Here is a 21,753-nt window from a genome sequence, read left to right on the forward strand (position 1 = left end):
CCACACAAGTGGGTCACACCAGGGTTTCAGCAAGAGAAAACATGCAAATGAAGTCTGGGTAAGCCACGCCATTTTCAGGAAGCACGTGAGGCTGCTGAGGAGGCTGTCCTGGCTCCCTGCTTATTTCCAGGCTTCAGCTGCAACCTCCGAAGTGGCTTGGCTCCTACTGCTGCCCCTTGAGCAGTGTGACTGCTCCCTCAAGGCACTGGCAGCTAAGACTACATCAGATGCATGACCCATCTTGCTTGAAGAAGGGGCACTACTTGGTAAGCTGGTTTATGAGGATATTAGGCCAACTGGAATGTGGAATATTGTTTCAAAATGTAATGGCCATCATTGTTTCAAAAGGCACATATTTTAAAGAAAACAGCCAGGCTGGTTAGGCTAGGAGTTGCCCTGAGATGTCCTTTTAACTGAGTGGAATGAGGACTTCTCAAAACCAGGTTCAGAGAATTTCTTGGGTTGTGTACCTGAATATTGGGCCATATATATTTTGTAAAAGAGTAAGGGGCAGAACAGTTTTCTGTGCATAATCCTGGAAGTAGTGAGAAAGTCTAATTGGGAAACCCCATCCATCCCCCTCACTATTACAGAACTATTTTCTATTGTATACTTACTGATGTTTCCTTAACCTTCTCATTTGAAAAGGTCTCAGCACCAGGGTATTTCTACCCATTCCCTTAACACAGAGGCTAATACATCCCATTGTTAACGTGGGGATTTTTTTTTGTCTTCCTGATATTTTTGTATTTTGCAATTTCTTCTGATTACGCTCCCCATGCATCACACTCCAGAGTTCCTAGCCTGCCTCAATGTTTACGGTTTTCCAAATATTTGTAGTTTGTTATCATGCTCCCTTTGACTGGATGTTAGCCAAGCTTAGACATATTCCACTTCACAAACCTATCCCTCTTCTTCTCTGATAATTGTTAATGGGCCTTTCTTATTTTTCCTTCTTTTTTTTTTTAATATATTTTTTTAATTTTTTTTTTTTTTTTTTAAATTTTTTTTCTGTTTCTGCACACGGGCCGGCCTGATGTCTCCTGCTGTCTAAACCATTTCTATCTATGACTTCTCTGACTGCCACCTCCTTCCCACTGGAGTCTGTGCCACTCTCCTCAGTCAAGCAGCTAATGTGCTTCTAGCCTCACCTGGCTGAAAGGTCTTCCTTGAGCAGCTAAAAGACCCTTCACCCCTTCAGCTCTGAATGGACTTCCATGTTCTTCTTTGTTTGGAGCTGTTTCTTTCTCATGAACTGAAAAACCTCCCTTCCTCAGATCTCTCCACCAACAGACCACTAGGAAGGTTTTTCCAAACTATTGTTTTGAACTTGCTGCACTAATTCCACCAGGTCATCTCACCCAACTGTGCAGTATTTATTTTGGCCCTCTTCTGTCTGTGTCCCGGCCAGGCTAAAAGCTGCTTCAGGCAGAAAATGCACATCCACAGAGCACCCAGCAGCATGTTGCTGCTTAATACCAGATAATCATGAGTAACGTTGCCAAAAAAGTGCCTATACTTTTCTGATTTTCTTCATGATGAAGGTGTCATTCTTCTCCACTGGAAACTTGAAAGCTGCTCTGCAGAAAATGGATACACAGTACTTAGAACAGGCACAGGCATTTGGGCTAAATGGTCGCCATGGTCCTTTTAGGCTTCAAAGCAGTCCTAAGAGGACATGAAAGACAAATTTTCAGTTTTAGACTCATCGTTCACTCAATTCTTTCATATATTTTTGCAAAATTACCAGTTTGTATCAGAAAACCAGCCATGTAGACCCCTTGGCCACCTGAGACATGAGCGCAGGACTGCCAGGAACGATACAGGGCTTCAAAGACCACCTTCCTGCACCCTCCTGGAGAAGAGCTGGAGGGATTGTGAAGCTCTCCAGAACATCTGCAACAGCAATGACCACTGAAATGGTCAATTTTTAAAATAATGTCCCTTTTCCCTTGTGGGTTGAGGAAGGGTATGTTGACCTGCGTTACTGTATTCAAAATACAAAGGGAAGAAAAGAAAAAAAGGAAAGTAAAAATATTTATTTGTTTTATGCTTGAAAAATCACCCCATGCTGTCTATTTCCCAGAAACACTGCTACATCAATATGTTTCAGTCTCCTGGGATGAGAATGGCGTTCAGGTGACCCAGTCATGAGTCGGATCCTATTGTGCTGGATGTGGTAAATACAGATCATGACTAACAGATGTTGCTTTTAAGTGCTTATATCTTTAAATACACAAGACTAATAAATGCTGGAAGAAGCTGTATTTACTACCAAGCTTAGCTGAACATTTTCCATTTCATCTCTTTCTTCAAGGAGGGAGGATGGGATTGGTTTTTTCTTCTAACATGCTCTGAGGATAAATCCAGGAAATGTGTAGAAGGTGCTTGGACATTGCGATGGGCTCATATCCTCACATAGATAGACAGCTCACAGCCTGGCTCCCCAAGGGACTGAAGTGTCTGCTGTTTCCCTGATGGTTACAGCTATGGAAAAGTTGTAAATGGCTCTGTATGGTTGTAAGCAAGTTGTAAACCTCCCACCATGAGTTTCCAAAGAAAAGATGGAAAATTAGGACTAAAGCAAGTGGCACACAGCCTTTGGAGCAGAGCAGGGCTTGATCCTTAAAACAGTTGTGAAAATAAAGGTTGTTACCTTGGCTGTTCCTGGAAGATTGAAGTGAAGGAGGTGGCAGGAAAAGGGGCATAAAACCAAGGATGCCTGGAAATGAAGAAGCTATTATCAGTTGGGCTTGGAAAGGGGAAGGAAAAATAGGAGGAGGAGGCCAAAATCAAGAGGGAATGAAGAAGAAAAAGAGTTATGAAGTGCTGTCAGAGGCAGTAGCAAAGTGTCATGACACTTGCCGGCTTATTAGCAATTTATGGAAGAGGATATAGGTGGACCTTTAAGACATTCTTGCAAGGATTACTCAGTGCTAAGTGTTAGACATGATTTGATGATAATGACATGAGATCAGATCTGAGTTGTCAGTAAACAGAGAGCCAACCAAAGGATCAAAACATGGGCTGACCATGTGAAGGCAGCAATCAAGCAGGTTGACTTAGCTCAACCTCCCCTGCCCCTTAGGGAAAGGGGAATTGCATGTGGTCAGGGGGTGCCAGGAAGGCTTCAATACCTGGGGAAACCCAAACACATTATTTTCCTGTATAGGCATGGAAAGTGAAAGATGGATCTGAGGGATGTGGGGAAGGAAACAGCAACTGGATATCAAGAGGTTAATAGAAAGAGAGGTGCAAGTGGAACGAGACCATAGACCCTAGAGAGTTTAGAGGTTCAAGAGAACCAAACAAGGCTTAAAAAGAAGATAAGGTCAGGTTTAATTCAAAGCACTGAGCCCAAAGGAGATGCTGGAGAGCAACTGTGATGCGCAGTTCGGTAGGAGGAGGCAGGTTAGCACATCTGGGGTGAAGTAACAGCTGAAGCTGCCTGAGCTGAGGAGACGGTGGAATTTGTAAATGTTATACTTCATTTCTCTTTCTACACTTACCACTTTAGTATATTTTCAGCTAACATTTCATTACCATTTCCACAAACATTTCATGTCACGACTTCATTACAATGTAGACAGCACACTGAACAGCTGTAAAATAGCCTTGCCAATGCTGGTAATTTGCACTGGGAATGTAATATCCAGTTCCAATCACTGATGAGTGCTATACAAAATGAGCTATCCAGCATTTTTCATTTCTTTAACCACTTACCTCAACAATTAAATGTATTATAATGCTAAATGTACAGTATGTAATAAATCATTCCACTCTGTATAAAAGCATCAGACGATACATCTCTGTTGTTTTGTCATAAGCTGTATAAAGCGCTGGCTTAGCACTCTGTAAACGGCTTTGTTCACTCTTGTTATTTTAATTGTATACCAAAAACCAGTAAAGTTTCATGCATACAGTGTGTGTCTCCTGCTATGTGCCAAATCCAATATGCTCTCCTGTTCCTACCAGATGAAGATCATGGTGAAAGGTTTTAGCATAGCAGTCTATGAGGTGGGAAACCAGTCACAACTTTAACATTTTTGATGTTCCACTGTACCTACTGGAATAGCTTTTGAGCTCAGACATTGTAGGTGTTCCTAGTAACTGTTGCATTTCCATTTCCCTACTTTGGCTAAAAGCTGAGACGTTTGGTTTGTGGCTCAGTCATCTATTACTCAAAAACGTCTGGTGGGCTTTAGTGTAATTATAATTATGTTATAGAGAGTCATTGGGGTCTAACATGCCTTTTTTCTTCAATTTTCGCACAATACAACATAAAAGTAGAAAAACTGGAAGAGGTAGAGCAGCTTTATTTGGTCAGAATACCTGGCGAAATGTAGTTAGTTGACTGATGATAAGGTTTCCAAAAGGCCCAAAGTAGCTTAGGCTCTCAAATCTGATACACTTGCAATGGGATTTGTGTCCCTCAGTCCCTCAGATGTTCCAGAAATCCTTCCCTGGTGCTTTGCCTTTTAACAAAGTCACATTCATTTGGAAGGACTTGGAGATGAGTGCATAGCCCTGCGGGTGACCCACCCTCCAGCAAAGGCGGCCATCAGGGGGTAAAATGCCACCATACAAAATGTTCACTGTTAAAGAAAAAGTAGTTCACTAAAGCACTTTTCAAAACTGTGTTTGATAGCTTTATGTCCCCATGGTGGGGCTTGGGGTGGTCTTGAAAAGAAAACCAGCTAGACAATGATGTAGATTTGGGACTGTGTTTGAGTACCCTTGACTATGAAGTCTACAGTCTTGGTCTGACACCTGCATGTTGTTGTGTAAATGTGACCTGTTCCCAACCAAGCTCTCCCACACAGACGGAAATAGGGGCCTTATGGCTCTTGGACCTCACCGAAAAATGCCCATGCATTTTCTAACCCCTTCTGTGGGGCTGCTGGGGCCCCTGAGGGCTTCAGGGTGGTATCAGCCAGCAAGTGTCTGGGCAGTCACCTATTTCAAGGCTACAGAGCATCTGTAGAGAGAAGCGCTCTCACAGGCTGTGAAGGTGCTAATGAGTTTCCTGAATAATAATGTAATATGAGGCACTAAGGAAGGTCTGCGTACTTGTGGCATTGTCTGACAGTCGAGTGATCTGGGCAGGGTTGTGGTTCATTGTGAACCATATGGAGAATTGACAGGCCTCCCGGGAAGGAGCAGTGCTCCCATACACCCTCTGGGCCTTGCCTGGTTTATGCATTAGCCTTATAATTAGGGTCCTGGAGACTCTCAGGCTTAGTCCCTTGCACCTCCTATAGAAAGAGGTGACCTGAACATTTTCTAGGAGTGGTATGGTTTGCTTGACTGTTGAAGTAAGTACAGGAGTGCACGCTGGGCTCAGCCTGCAAATACTTCATGCCTCCACTTTGACCCTGCCTCATGTTACACAGTGACTGAGTCAGCTCCCGCGACTCCTCCTGTCACTTAGCTCAGGCTTTGAGATGAAGAAACCATGGCTCCAGTGGCAGCTGGACACCCCGGCTGATCAGGCCCTACAGGCAAGGCTGCTCACAGAGCTGGGCGTGTGCAAGGCATGGGGCATTCTTCTTCTCTTTAGCAAGAAAAACAAAAAATCTGTTTTAAAAAATACAGGAACTGGTAAGTGAATTTGAAACCCACGTGTTACTGGCAGCAGCGTGCCCAGGCTGGACAGCTGGGGCAGGGCTCCTCTGGCTGTGCTCCTGCAGAGCAGTGGACAGGGTGGGCTGCCAGGTTGAACCAAACCCACTGCCACAGCCATGCGGCCCCAGCGTTTTCAGCATCTCTGGGCTGTGGACAAAAGCTTTGTAAGCTACCGGTGCAGCCTATGTCAAGGGGTGCTTGGGGCAGAGGGATGCCAAGTCAAACCCTCCTGCTTTCTCATCCTGCATGGCCACTGTGCTCCTCCTATGGTGGAGTTCCTGCTGGGGCACGAACCTGTGGGGTTGGGGCTTTTGCAGGTTGTGATCCACCAAGCAGCCCAGGGTGTCCCCCGCCTGCCCCTGTCTCTCCCCACAGCCGTGGAGGGAGGGCTGGACACCCTCAGGCGTGGGTCGGGACTTCCCTCAGATGTCAGCAGAAGAGTGTGTGTGTGTGCGTGCGCGTCGTTTCCGTGCCCATAATGCTCCCTGGTAAAGTCTCCCCATGATCTCGTCATTCCCACACCAGTGCTCAGTAGTACTGAGTGACGTGCAGGGTTTTGCCAAGTGGTTTATAACCAGCTTTTGAGGGCTATGTTTTGTGACACGCATCATATTCAGTCTCTTTGCCCTCTCCCCTCATGTCTTTCCTCCTGGGCTACAGCTGGGTGGCTGGCAAGAGCTGAAGGCACAGGACATTTTTGGATGCCCTCTATTTCAGATGTTCCCTGAAGTTTCTGTTTGTAGGTCTGGGTTGTGCCCTTTTCCCCAGTCTGGAGTAGGCCAAGTTGCTGAGCCTGGTCTCCCCAGGCCAGCCAAAGGAGAGACAGAGGTGTGGGGGAGAGGGACATGAAGGCAGCATGGGCTGGAAAGGTACTGCAGGCTGTGCTGTCCCTCCTCTGCTGCCCTGGACTGACTTTACGCTACAGCTGTACCACACCGCAGGTGCAATCCTGCTGTTCCTTCTGGGAAGACCCTGCATGTTTCCCGTCCCCTCAGCAGTTCCCTGTGGTGTGGGTGACAGTGTGCTCACCCCATGGACAAGTGGTCCCCAGCCCAGTGCTCACCCCCTGCTGCAGGGCTGGCTGTGCCCCCCCCCGCCCCGTAGCCGCTGTTGAATGCCACACCATCCCTGGAATGCCACACTTGTCCTGGGATGTGGTCCTGCTCATGAAAGCCAGCCCTAGTTTGTCTCCTCAAGCTGCTGCAATAGCAAGGGACCCAGGAGACCTTGCACCATCAGCCCCAGGGACACCCCGCTCCCCTGGGAGCCAGGCAGCAGGACAACCAGAGCTGCTCTCCCGAAATGTATCAGGGCATATTCACCGGTCAAGGCATATTCCTATTTCCCCCAAAAGATGGCACTAGGATTCACCAAAAGTGAACCACTCGGCATCCGGAATATTTTTACATCTGCGAAAAAAGCCACCAGGGCCCTCCACTGGGGTGCCCATGCCTCACCTCCCATAAGGGAGGGATGGTCCCTCCGGAGCATGCGGCCACCCCCTCCCCAGGGCAGACCCTAACGGGCTTTAGGTGATGGGCAAGAACAGCAGAGTGAAAAACGAGTTGCCACCTGCTGAGAGTACGGAGCAGGAGGGGTTGTCTTTTGGTAGGATGAAAATATTCTCCCTACGTACACGCTGTGGTTTATTTCTAAGGCAACGAGGAAACCAAATATGCAATATTGGAATTAATCTTCTTGTATGCTGACACTATCTGCTGTAGCAAAATTGACATCATTAGGACTTTTACTGAGAAGTTAATTATTTTTTCATTTGAGCAACACAGCCCATAAACCTATGAATAGAGAGTCTGGCTGGTAATTTAGGCCACATTTGTAAGGTTTTTTTGAATGCAAATGCTTCTACATAATGATAATTATAGAAATATTTTCATGATTAAAAGAATAAAACTAATGAAAATAACTTTTAGCGAGATTATTTTTCCTTGCAATTTTTATAACATATTGAAGAAAGCTTTTTATCTGTCAGTGAAACCTATTAGTTTTTTGCCTGAAAAACAATTCCCATTCCAAGATAATGGACTTTTTGTATTCATTAACATCTCTAATAGAGCTGTCACCTAAATAGCTGGAATTTTTCTTTTCATTAAAGAAAATGGTAGGAACCTAGCTCTATAAATGAAAAGAAGTTAAAGCATGCAGATGAAGAGTTTCTAAAGACTGCAGAACACCGAGGCTGAAAGTGCTGCCTCATTGCATTTAAAAATGAAGGGAGCACCTTGTCAGAGTGACTCACCTTCCTGGGCAGCTCAGCAGCCTCCAAGGACTATTGGGTCCCACAATTGCCCGAGCAAGTAATATTCATTAGCAATAGCAAGTTCAGCAGTGACACTTCTTGCAAGAAGGTCTTTGTTTTGCAAATGCTGATGTCTCCTGAAAGATAGAAGTCTGATTCCCCCGTGCTTCCAACTTTTTTTGGACCAGAGGTTAGCATACAGTGATACCTACTGCTAACAGCCAGAAAGATGCTTTTTTCCTCTGCATGTTACTGCCACTAAAGCATGATTGAAAACCCAAGTGTGAAGGGCAATCTGAAGGCTGTACTTACCCCTGAGCTGATGTGATAGACCTGGGGAAGGTGAGGTCCTTGCAATGCAGATGTTATTCTAAGTACATAAGCTTGGAGGTGCCTATTGAACACATAACTGTTGCTGAGCGTTACCCTATTTTAACAGTGTGAAGTATGGTCTGTATGTCCCGCTTCTTGCATTGCCCACTCCTTTTGTTGTGCTTAGCAATACACTTTCGCTATTCATGTCTTTGGGTAGCAAGCTGGTCTGTTCAGTGCCTACAAATTGCCATGCACTGTTATAGCACAACTCCTAATGAAGTAGTGAAGTGGTAACACAGTCTCAGAGGAGAGGGCTGCTCCAGGCTGGATTCACCCATAGGCCTTCTGGAGGTTGCTTCAGTTTGCTGCCTTTTATAAACTCAGGAGACCTTGGAAAAAAAAACAAACACAACAAAAAAAACAAAACAAACAAACAAACAAAACAAAAAAAAAAACCCAAACCACAACACCCCCCCCCCCCAAAACAAAACAAAACAAAACCCCCAAACCAAAAAAACAACACCCAAAACTTTACAAAGCAGACCCTGATTGCGGAAATGCACTGTGTAAAGAGCCTATGTTTAGGATGCTATAGAACAAAACGCGTGGGCACGGGGGAACGGAGTGTTTTAAAATGTCCTGACACTAGATGGTGCGGTGGATTAGAGCAATGCCCTCGCTGCCGGAGACCCCGTTTGGAGCACTTCTCAGGCCCGTCCTGGGGTTTGGCAGGACGGTGCATGTTTGTCAGCCTCCCCTCAAGAGGCGCGGGGGTCTGGAGGAGCCGTGTGGTTTGGGGCCAGGACGCAGAGAGGTGCTCAGCTGTTTGCAGCTCTGCCAGCCCGCTCTCTCCCCAATTCCGCTTCTCCTCCGCTCGCTTTCATGAACAGCACCATTGCCCAGAAATTACAGAAAAAGCAAAGCTAATTACCGAAATTAATCATCCCCAAAAGGCCGGGAGCTCACCTCTAGTGCCAAAATAGGCACTGGATTGAGTCTAGCTCTGCTGCAGGGACTGTTTCCCCGCAGCCCATAAGCACGTATCCAGCTCGTAGCGACACTGGCGGGGCTGGCCGTGGGAGCAGAATTCGGCATGTGTGCTTGTGCGCTGCCAGACCAGGGCATCGGTGCTTCATCTGGCAAGTGCTGAGTTGCCACGGGGAGCCGTGGGCGCTCGCTGATGTCAACGGCAGCAAATGGGATTCAGTGCTTTGAGGATGGCTTGGCACCTCGCAGGCAGAAGGCTTTAATGTGGTTTCTTGGGTGTAACTGCAAGCAGCTTTTGGCCCAAGGGAATGAATATTTTTTGCCTTTGTATATTCCCTGATTTTTGTAATCATGCTGTTAAATATGTCTTCTGGAGAGTGGTAATTAACAGAGGATACATTTTAGTTACTTCTTCAGAAGCTGTTGAGTGTGGTTGTTCAAAGCATGATTTTTTCCTCTTCTGAATAGATGATTTTCTTTTCATCAACATACGTACTGGGGGTCAGGACAAAGACTTCTGGGAGGATTTCCTTCATGATACTGTGGATTAGGCACATGAAATCCTACTGACCTGTGCTGAACTCTGTGATCTTGAGCAACTTCAGCAGTTTTGATCACCTTCCCACTACCCCAAGAAATATTCTGAATGCAGTTTAAACCTGTTCTGGTGTTTGGTACTTACCTATTTTTATTAGGCCCTTCTTCAGTTATATGCATATAGTGATCAAAACTGGGATGTCATGAAAGAGCAAAAGGTGCCTCAAATTGAGGCATTGCTTTATAACTAATGAAGAACGGAAAAGGAAGAAAAGGTGATGCATTACAATAACTGAGTAAAGCTTTCAGCACAATCCATTATAACTGTTGTTCCTTACAAGTCTCTTTCTGTGGTCCTTGCAATGTAAACCTGAGCTTAGCTTCCCAGAAGAACAAAGTTTCTTTTAGCGTGTGAAAGAGTTTTTCAAAGATTGAGCTTTTAAAGCTTATGGAAAACAGGCATTGAAATGATACAGGAAAATAATAAGCTTGGGGAGGGAAAGAGGTATAAGATAATGATCGCAATAAAATGGTTACAAGCGTGATTTCACTGTCAGGAATGCTGCAGCAGGAATTTGAGATTTTTTTTATCATTCAGCAAGAGGGACAAAACCTAAACAATTGGCTCAGAAATATTTTTTATGAACAAACAAGGCAAGTTTAGTTTGCTGTGTCTCCTGGATTCTGTTTTGAGGTAAGCAGGTAACCATTTGCTTATCTTGCCTGACCTCCTTCATTAGCAGAAGCCACACAAATTCATGCAGCTACTCCTGTAATGAACTTGACAGTAGGGGAACAGGTTCTCTATTTTTCAATAATGTCCAGGCAGAACTTCAAGAATTCTGTCACTTTCATCAGTTTTAGCACAAATTCTGCCAAACATTCAGCCACTACTGTGTTTGTTGCTCTTTAGTTCCTTTATTTGTTTACTGTCTATAGCAAATATTATGTCCTCCCATGTATAAGTGCCCACACGTCAGTCAGGGAATAAGAAACAATCCCACATCCCTGAGGTGACTCACACACCTCGTGGATACTGAATCACCACTAAGATGAGGTGAACATGTGGTGTGCAAAGCGGAGGCTGGAACGTTTTCAGCCAAAACATTCAGAAAATACTGGTACACATGGAGGAATTCACAGGAGGGGAAGAGGAGCAGCTTGTGAATGATTATTTACAACCCAAAGCACTATACTAACAATTCCCAAATGCTTCTGGCTGTCACCCCCAATACAGACCATTCATTTTGTGTAACCGCAAAACCAGAGAGAAATATAGAAAATTCAGCAGAACTTTGTCTACCTCTAGTCCACAACACCCTCTCAGCAGTCCCCATTCCAAGTTTGGGCACTATTGGGCTGAACTATTGTTTGCTTAGGACTGTGAGTACTAGCAATACAGTGGTACACTGTCATACGCCATATACCACCCAAAACTCCCTTTACGGACTGAAAATGAGGCTCTGCTCTCCCTGCCATCCTCAAGAGAGGGCTGGAATCAGTGGCACCAGCTCCCCAGAAGAAGATGCTGCTGATCTGTGATGGGCCTCGTCCTTCAGAGTTTCAGGGCTTTTGAAACTCCGTTCTTGAGTGACCTGGCCAAGCCTGTACTGGAAGCACACTGAAATTGTAGGAACTGAGTCACAGATCCCAGCACACGCATTCACGTTGGGTGCTTTTATAGGCTAAAAGTAAATCCTCTTCAAAAGGCTTTTTTTTTTCCCCTTATGAAGGTAATTTGGGGTGACTGTTTTGTTCAGAGTTGGATGCATGATGTTTTGTTGTTGCTTGAACTGAGAAGTTCATATGTTAAACACTGTTCCAGAGCTGTACCCGATTGTGTCCAGGTTAATAGACAAGCCTTTGTCAAGGACATTGTGCAAACACATTTCCACAAGACATTATTGTCTGGACACATGAGCAAATATTTGCCTAAAAAGTGTAATTGACTATTGTTCAAGAACTGCCACCTGCCCCTTGGTTTTTTGGCACTCTCATAGAAGGGACTACACTTCACAGCGTTGCCTTCAGCCAACATTTCCATGGGAGCCAACTCTTGACCAACAATTAAGTAAACATCCAGCTTGCTGCCGTTTTTTTTTTTTTTCTCCCAAGGCTGCCTAACCCTTTTATAATAACGGAAGTGTTACGAAGAAAAGAAGAAAATGCAACCAGCCTTGCTTCAGCAATGGCACTACAGGGAAATGATATACATGGGGAATGGTAGTCTAACAAGAGGGGCATACTGGAGTAGTCAGAGACGAGACCAAGCAGCAACACAAAGGACAAGCTCATCTGTGTTGTCAAGTTCATTGTGTCAGCTGAATCTATGAGAAGTGATGACAGTCACGATGCCAGGGGATGGATGGACAAAAGGAGACTGTGCAGCTGTCCTGTAATATGCGGTGCGTGACATGCCAGGCGGTTTGAGAAGGAGCTCTGCAACCTCCTTTTGCATCTCCAGTAAAGCTGCCCCAAACTGCAAATAAATTACTTCAGAGATAAACACTTGCCCTCCTGCCTTAATCATAAAGACATATTTATAGAGAGATATATTTTTGAAAGCTACACTCAATTTCAAAGCAGAAAACCAAATATTTCCATTTGAGAGTCTTGAATTTAAATATTTTGTTGGTTAACCATTGTCTTTTCAGCCCTTTCTGGTTGAAGTAGTTCAATGAATTTGATTGAAATTCACCAAAATATTTGGTCATTTAAAACAGATATTTTTCTGATTTAAACCCTTTTGTTCAAAATGGTTTCATCCAGTTCCACTCATGAAAACTGTATGACTGTCCAAACTGATATTTTCTTCATATTTATATCACCTTTACTTCAAATTTCTTCTCCCAAAACCGAATTATGTTACAGACAGGCTAAGCTGTGCCACAGGTTTTGTGCAGGTAGTGACTGGCTAGAAATATGTAATTGCAATAGATGCATTCCCTTTTGGTTTGCTCAGTATAATAAACCATTTTGCTATTAGTTAGCAGAAACCAGTATTTCTTTCTACTTCTATCAGATTTCCCAGCTGACTGGCCTCTGTGACCCTGGCTGTTGCAATTCTGCTGGCCTCAGAGCTCAGTGAATGAGTTTCTTTGACCCCTCCTTCGTTTCTTCCTCTCAGACCCCCACTACCAGCTGAAATGGTCCTGTCTTTTCAGATCTTCACCAGAATTGTCCTAATTTTGACCCTTATATCCCCATTTGTCTTTGTCTCATTGCAGAAAATATGGCTCATGAAATCCCTGCTCTGTTAAGACCTGACTGAACCACTGAAATAGCTTGACTTCACCCTCTACTCTTTCTTGTGCATTGTTACTGCAACCTCCCCCCAACTATCACACCTCTTCAGAGACATAGTCCATGCATGGTACTATATAAATGAGGATTTGTGGCATCTCTGTGCTCATCGTCTCCATCCTTGCTCAGAAAACATGATTGTCAGGTGAAGGACAGTTGGCCCTATCTGAGGATGACAAGAGTTGAGTGGAGATACCTGTGTTTGCATGGTGGGACATGCATACTGACCTGAGGTCCTTAACTACCATCATTTTTTCCCTTTGATCTGTCACTGTACTTGTGTTATGGTAACCATCGATGCTGTTGACAAGAAGAGTAAAATAATGTTACCAAAACTTCCCCCAAAAAACCTCCTCCTCTCCATCACTCGAGAAGCCCTTTTTCAACACCAGCTGTCAACTGCCCACAGCAGGAAATGCTTCCTCCGGTGTGTTTTCCTCCTGAGGGACTATTAGCTCTGAAACATGCCATTGTGCAGAACATGGATTCAATACACAAAAGGCTAAAAACTGCACAGCATCCTGTCCTTGCTATTCATAAAGTGGAATCCTTCTCTCACTCTGCGACACGGTGAGGGGCCAGAAAGAAAACCACATGTGCCTAACCCAGTAACACCGTTGTCATAGCAGTGTCACATCCCTGAAGGCTGAGTCCTATACCAGAGATGAACACGCTGAAAACAGAGTAGTGGTTAGAGGGCTGACATACCCGCCACTGCCTGGAAAGAGGGGGAAATGAGACGATGAACTATTTCCTTGCACAAGGACTGCACGACCTGTTAAGCTGAAGGGAAGAGATGTGCTGATGAGTTATAGTGATTTCTACTAGCAGATTGCCACCATTACCTTGCCTACCTTCTGAAAAAAATAATCACACTTGTCCTTCAAGCTGCTTTACTGGCATAGCGCTCTAGGTTTGGTACGGCAAAGGTCTTGGCAATGTCTCTGCTGTCCAACTCTTTTGGAGAAGGGAGCAGAGGTGAGTGAAGGTGGGCCACAACAAATTGGCATTGAGCCATCAAGAGTGTGAATGGCATAAATGCCGAGAAATGTCCTCCCGCTGCTTACATTTAATCACTGATGAGGCTGCACTGGCCCATAGCATGCTGTGCCCTCTCTTGAGCCAAGGTAAATCCAACAGTGTCTTTCCTGCCAGCTCAGGAGCCGGGGGAGGCTTGTGCAAAGGTTTCACTGATGAAAGAGGAAATCATTTCTTGATGCACGCCAAGGTTATAATTGGGGGGATTTGCGCAACTGGGAAAAACCTAGACTTTTCTTTATCCCTCATGAGGAAATTGAGAAGCTCGGTCGCCAAATATCTGTTGGGAGAATCAAGAGGAAGCAGAGGTGTTTATTCGCTGGAGGAAATGGGAGGGCTCAGTGGCTGCAGCAGTGACATTATTCGAGCGCGGGGCATGCAGGGGGCCGTGCTGGGACCCTCATCCTGTTGCCTTGGTGGAGCAGGAAGCGATCATCCCTGAGCCCTCCGTCCTGCTGGTGCCCACGCTACACCGAGCCTCAGGGCGGGCATGAGCCCTGTGGGATTTTTTATTTTAACTTCTGCTTCAAAGACCACGTGTTTTTCTGTGTGTGTGTGTGAGAGAGAGAGACTTGCTTCTCATCCGTGCCCTCCGCAGCCCTCTTAATTAGCTTTTCCTATTGACCAAAGGTTTGATTCCACTCTGGAGGTAAAAAAATCACCAGAAATGCCTCTCTGTGCATCTCACCCATCCTCTACTTCAGCTTAATGGAAATGGCTCTGTGAATTTAGTGAACAGTGCTGTTCAGGCTGTTCTACTGTCCATAGTTTGGGGTTTTTTTTATTATACTGTTTTTGTCTTCCCAGGAGCTGTACATGATTCCAGTAGTACATTATATCACATGATTAGCATATGGTGCGTGTGGTTTGGTTTTCCTTTCCCAGAGGAAAAATTACTTGTACAATGTTGTGTTTGATTTATTGCTTTCAGGGTTTTTAGGATGCACTTTTTTATTATTATTATTCTCATTCCTCTGTGTATGTGTATTAGAGGGTGACAAGGGCTGAGATTACCCACAGTTTCTGTGGGCAGATGATTTCATGGTCCAGGACCAGCTTTCAAAGCAACCTTTTCTCCTGAACAGAAGAATATTAAATTTATGGGTGGAAGTTATTGGCAGCAGCAAAGTCATTCTCCACCTCAAAGCTTGAGGCAGGTTTTCAGAAATGCTGGGCTCAGTCCCGTGGCATGTCTGTGGCAGCCGGTATTGCAAAGCAGAGCTGCCACAGCTTTCTCGTGCAGTTAGTGTTCCCATAGGCCAACGGCTTTCTGGTTTTGCTGTGGTCTACATGATAAGTGAGGAATCCAAGGGAGTGCAAATGGCCATGTCAGAAAAGAATGGCCGTTCCTAGACAATGGGTGTTGACCAACAGTGCTGTTTATTGGTACCATCGAGCATTACTTAACAGACATGGAGGACCCGGGACCTCCCTGAAGCTGCAGGCTAAATGAATCTGCTGCAGTTCTGTAGACTGAACCCCAAGTGGCTGCAGTAGAGCTGCAAACTCTTCTAACCGCTGCCCTTGGCCAACCAGAACCACTTTCACCCTCCACTTTGGCATTGGGTCAGAAATTGTGCTTTTCCCTTGGTTAAACCTGCCCGTCAGATCTAAAGAACAACAATGCTTATACATCATTGGGACACCTCAAAGATCTGTTGAATAATATGTAAATGTTAAAGAAAAGACAGCAATCTGGCATTTTTTGTTGGCCTAATGCTCCTCTGGGAAATGTCAGTGCTCTGTGAGGACAGAAAGGGAAAGGGTGAGCTTATGGGGTGTAAGAACCCTTCTCTTGAATGGGGAACTACAATGACAAAGCCTCTGTGATACTGGAGGTCTAGGAAACATCATGAAATTGCTGCAGATGCAGCAATTGTTTTTCACTTTTTTCCTGGGCCATTCCAGTCTTTGAAACCCATGAAGCAACACAGAGATGGTGCTCACAGAGATCAGCCTGGGATGGTGTGTGATCTGCACCAGGTCCTTGAGGCGATTCCTGCCAGGCCAGCCCAGCTGAGCAGTGCCACCTTCAGCAGAGGAAAAAAAGCCAACAAAAGCAGCCTGTGCATTTACAGCCCTGTATATGGGGCTGAACCACCGCCTGGTGCAGCCAGTGGGTTGCTCACCCATGAGCTGTGTGCATTTCAGACAAGGCTCAGGGTGCTCTGGATCAGAGACCTTTTTCTTCATGTGTGCATGCAAGATGTGTTGCCCTCCATCAGCTGGCCCATGCCCGCTCCTGCAGAGCCTTTCTAGGAGAATCAAAACTGGCTTTTAAAGTATCTGCCCATTTTACTGCCCACAGTAAAAACAGATGACATTATTGTAGCTCCTATCAAAGTCCAGGGAGTATGTCCACAACGCAGCATGACCTGGCCTTTAAACAGGAGCCTTCTTACTAAATTGAACAATGCTGCAAAGACAAAGTCTGTTGTAAATAATTTATTTTACTTGGGTAACCATGGGAAAGGAGAGAGCAGAGCAGGAAGGAAAGGGTACCTGCATTTGCAGCCAGCAAGATTAGTATCAGCCCTGGAAAAATATCTGAGTAGGGATCAGAGAAAAACTGACAAAGATTGTCCTTTGTGTGTGATCTGCAATAACAAAAGGGGTTGTAAATGCCTTCCAAAGTAAACAGCAAACCTTCTCTCTTCTTTCAAGACACAGAGCCCTGTGACCGGTGACAGCAGTAGCTTGTGCCTGGGATGGTGGCGAGGAGAGGAGGAGTGGGCGAAGCCGTGCGGCTGCCAAGGCCCAGCCATAGCTGCCGTGTTGACGGGGACAGCCCAGCCCCTGGAGCTGCCGTGGCAGGGGCAGGTCGGTGTCTGGGTGCAGGGCAACAGGGACCACACTTTGGCCCATGAGATGGACCTGGAATAGGAATATTTTTCAGTACAGCTCCGTTGCTGCCAGAGTTAGCAAACAACCGACCTCTCTGACCCAGAGAGATCCACACGCTCTCTGAACCCCTGTCCCATGCTCTGGCCCCCCAGCCCTCCCTGTGCTGGGGGAGGCATTCCCCAGGTCTCCCCAGGTCCCCAGGCACTGCCAGCTGCAGTTCAACGCACTTTCTGCATTGCCCACATCCCTCCAGCCAGCTGGGCTTGTTTATGTCAGCCACTCTGACTTCAGTCCTGCCAGGGCAGTGAGGGTCATGTTCAGTAGCAGGCACAATCTTCAGAGCCAATGACTTACTTAAATCAAATCCACTTCAGAGAAAAGAAAAACCAGAAAACCTGATTCTAGCCCCTTCCTGAGGCTTGGCTCTTCCCTGCTCCTGGAGAGGCGCATCCCACCTCCTTCCTTTGCAAAAGCAAACATGTCGCTTGCTTGTGCTTACCCATCCTTTTACCTCCCCCCAGAAAGACTTTTAAGTTCTGTAATCTCCTTTTGATCTTAAGCTCCAGCAATACATAATTTTCAATGCACTGGAGACAAGACCTCTGAACCCAACAGCACTGCTTACTGTCTGTTGATACAACCTTAAATCACCTTCTACAGAAAACTGGTAGGCTACTTCCCTGTTTATGTTTTCCAGAGACTCCGTTAAATTAAAACATGCAACAGCTACTCCTGGATGCTGATACAGTTTATATGGATTCTCTTAATAACCTTCATAAAGTCATTAAGTTTATTACCTAATAATATATAGTTGGGAGTCATAAAATTTATTTACATTAGATAGTTTTCCACGTATGTGGAAGGTAATTCAGCACTCCCAGCCTGTGTTCTGATAAGGTCAGTCTGATTCCTTAAAATAGAGGAAGTTTACCAGCAAACCAATTTTTTTTATCAAAGTAATATTCCTGCCAGCTCTGAGATATTTCTCCGTAATGTGTTGACTTTCAAGAATAGTGTACTTTGTTCCTTTACTCTTGTCATGCTACAGTAAGTGAAACTGTTCATGTTTTCCTTTCCTTTTGGGCCAAAATGAGCCACTTGAGAGCCAGCAGCCGGGCATCGCCTCGGACGGTGCCGGGAGCCCTTGGGAGGATGGGGGTGACCAAGCACTGCAGTTCACACTGTGCATCAGCACCGGTGCTGCCTCCCCATGCTGTGTGTCAGGACAAGTCCTGAAGTCACCCTCAGGTCACAGGTCACCTGCCAGGGTCTGTGCTGCAGAAACATGCTCTTCGGCACCTGGGGACACCCAAGCAGGGACCCCCCCTTGCCCCAAGAGGGACTCCAACCACCCTGGGTGCCTCTCCTGCACAGGCAGTGGCGGCTGGTGGGGGAGGCAAAGCGGAACCTGATGACAGTTCATCTGGTAGTGGCTTGCCTCAGGTTGCTGCCTGAGTGTTACTGCTCTCATTTCTTTAGCTTTTGGTGGAAAGGAAGGCTTTGCAAATAAGGCAGTCTCCTGGAAATCAGAGTCTAGGTTCAGTTTTGAGCTCTGCCATGGACTTCCTGAGATAGCGTGGGAAAGTCACTCCATCTCGCCACGCCGCACAGTGTCTGTCCGTGAAGGGGGGAGGGAGAGATAATCTCTCATTTCTTCCTCCCTTTGTTCATCTTATCCTTTAAGGCTGTAGCTTCTGAGGTTAAGGCTGCTTCTCATAGAGTGTATGAGTACCCTGAGTTTGGCCAGGGGCCATAGGTGTTACTCTAATATAGACAATAAACAGTAATAAAAGTAGCCATGAAATTGCTGTCACCAGATATGAACGAAAAAGAAGGGAAATAAACAGCATGCAGCCGAGCTTCTATACCAGTAGAAACTTTGCTAGTTGTCTCGGTTATGTGGAGCTCCTACGGCAGGTCAATGTGGCAGGTTCTTATAACGGCACTAGAAGTCTCCCAATATTTGAGTTTTTCTGAAAACTTCATGTCCTAGAGTCAGGTGGTTACAGCTGAGTCTCAGCTTCCAATGAAAAACAAGTTTCCCTACTTCTAATGGTCCAGAGAAAAGCTTTAAAATATTACTCCTGGAGGAAGAGAGGTGGAGAGCAGGAGAGAAATAGAAGTGGGGGAGAAGGAGAGAGGGAAAGAGAGGAAGAGAAAAAGAAAGAGGGAAGAGATAAACAGAAAGAAAAAAAGAAGGAAATAATCCATATTTTCTTGGTTTTTAAGGTCTCATGATGTTTATGCCAGTCTTAAGATCTCTAGTGGCCTGATTTGCGGTTTCTGAATGGGTATCTTTGGCAGCACAGAAATCTCATTTAAGACTTTAAATAATTATGTTCTCAGAGTCTCCAAATAAAATGCTTGTGCTTTAACAACAGTGGAAAAGTGAAAGGTTTGGCTTCTTTCCCTTTTGGATCAGCAATGGAATGAATGGAAAACTGGTGCTGTGTGCTGCACTGATAAAAGAGCAAACACATTTGTTTCTAACGGTACAGGAGCACATCAGCTAGGAGGACCTGATGCATATTTCATTTGACTCTTCTGGTCTGGACAGGTTGTGTTGTTCCTGCCAAAAAGTGTGTTTCTTCTATAAGCTAAGAGAGATGTTACCCTCCGCAGTTTCGAAGACCCCACCTTCTTTTTGAGCGAGTTGTCAGACGTAGTGTTGTAAGATGTTGGGGAAGGAGGTCTCCCAGAAATTAATAAAAAACTCTGATGATAACCTTCTTCTATTAAGCCCTGATACCGCAGAATCAAGTTCAAAGAGTAAGCAGCAATGCATATTTATGGTACGAACCTGCCAGCCGGCACATATTCCTTAGCCCTCCCTTAGCCCAATCCCTGTGCCCTGGCCAGTGCAGCAAGTATACTCACCTCCACAGCCACAGCAGTGGAGGTACAGTCCCCCCCAGCTAGATTAGGACAAAGCCCAGTCCTATGATGTTAGAAGTCACACTATCTTTCGAATATCCAGGACTTCGATCCCCACAAGCAAACCTGCTTCAGTGGATACTGTTCAGCATAAGAATCTGAAAATCATAAGGTTCACATAGTCTGGTTTTAGGGTTTGAATCTTCTGGTCATACCATGGAAATCAGTGGATGCTGAGGGGATACTTTATGTCCTGCTCTGCTTCATGTGTGCCCCAAATCCAACGATAGCAGCTGTTTTGGTAAGAATCCTCATCAGATGAATCCATGAGTTTTCCACTCCTCAATTATGAGTATGAACTCTAGTCCAGGGTCAGCTTTGAGCCACAAACCAAATCTAAACTTAATCTGGATGCAGACCCAGGCCCTTCACCCGTTCAAAACACGCAGGAATTCCAAGGGCAAATTTTGGAATTTTCCATGGTTTGTGATAGTCTCTGTGGAGCAGTGTGTGGGCAAAGCAAGCACGTAACATGGCTATCGAGAGCCAGATGAGTGGAAACAGTTGTTTGCTTTGTGGGTAATACCTTGGAAGTCAATGAGGCTGCTCTCTAGGGAAAACATGGGAAATCAATGGCAGAATCTGCTCTGTGTCTGTAACCTTCTGTAGCTACAGGGTTCAGCAAATGAGCAAAAGGCAGAGCTAGCAGGGAGCACTAGGGGAGCTGCTGCTAGCCCACTGCAGATCTGTTTTCTCCAGGTTTGAAATCTGAGGTAGGAAACAAGAAAGGGAGTGTTAACAATTTCTGTCTAAGATTTCCATCCTTTGCATTGTATGCCTCTAAGAGAATTTGCCCAGTGAACATCCACCAAAGCGGAGCAAACTATTCAAAGTGGGTAAAAACTCTGTCCTGTTCAGAGGGTTTACACAAAAGCCTTACCCAGGCCCTGAAGCTCGGCAAGTCCCTGTACTTGAGCCCTACTAGGCGGGCTGAGTGACTGGTTGGGTGGGCACAGGGCTGCCTCACTGCTCAGGAAAGCCTGTTACCTGAATTCTCAGCCGTTTGTAACCTAAATGCCACTTAGAGTGTTTTTTCCCAAACTTATTTTGCAAAACTGTCAAACTGCAGACATGCAAGCATGTACGAAACCCAGTGGTGGAGTTTGTTTGGGAAGCACTGGGTGAGTTTGCCTCGGAAATGTTTCAGACATATATTCCAGTTAGACAGCACAAATGTTTGAATTCCTTGGCTGCTTTCTGGAGTCCCAGGTCTTTACCTTGGCTTCAGATCTGGATCAGACCAGAACTGCTGGGGAGTGATTTTCCTTTATCAGCTACTTTACAGATAATTTACTAGCAGTCCAAGCTGCATTTACTTGGAAGAGCAGAAACTTCATCCTTCAGATAAGATTACTCTCCTACAAGTAAATATTGGTCAGAACACAAAGAAGGGATGAAAACTGCAGACAGAATGAAAAGGAAATGACTGATCAGGCTATTAGATAGTTCAGGTTGAAGTACCTTCAGAATGGCTCAGAAAGGAGATTAGAGGGGAAAACAGTTCATGGCTTTGTAGGACCAAGTGCAATGCTCTACATTGGCTTGTGATCCTTGCAAAATATTCACCTGGAAAGTTCAGTAGATGTAGACACTGAAAGTTAATTCAGAAAAAGTCTGAAGAGCTAGTATAAATACTATTCAGCTAAATGTGGCTGTTCACTGTAGCATTCAAAGCCTGTTGCATGCTGGCCCAAACTCTTGAAAAGGAAAATTAAAGCCCTGTCTAAAAGCCATTTCTCTGTGGAGGGGATGCTGCACTGCAGGGAAGCAGGTGCCAGGCTTGCCCACCATTGCCATGAGGGAGCTTTCGGAGGAGCGAACGTTTGTAACAAGCTCTTTCGGAGTGAATGCCGTGGGAAGCATGCCAGGGTGGGGAACCTGGGAGAGAGACAAAACGATGACGAGCTGCATCA

Source organism: Buteo buteo, chromosome 8 (assembly GCF_964188355.1).
Source record: "Buteo buteo chromosome 8, bButBut1.hap1.1, whole genome shotgun sequence".
Taxonomy (NCBI): Eukaryota; Metazoa; Chordata; class Aves; order Accipitriformes; family Accipitridae; genus Buteo; species Buteo buteo.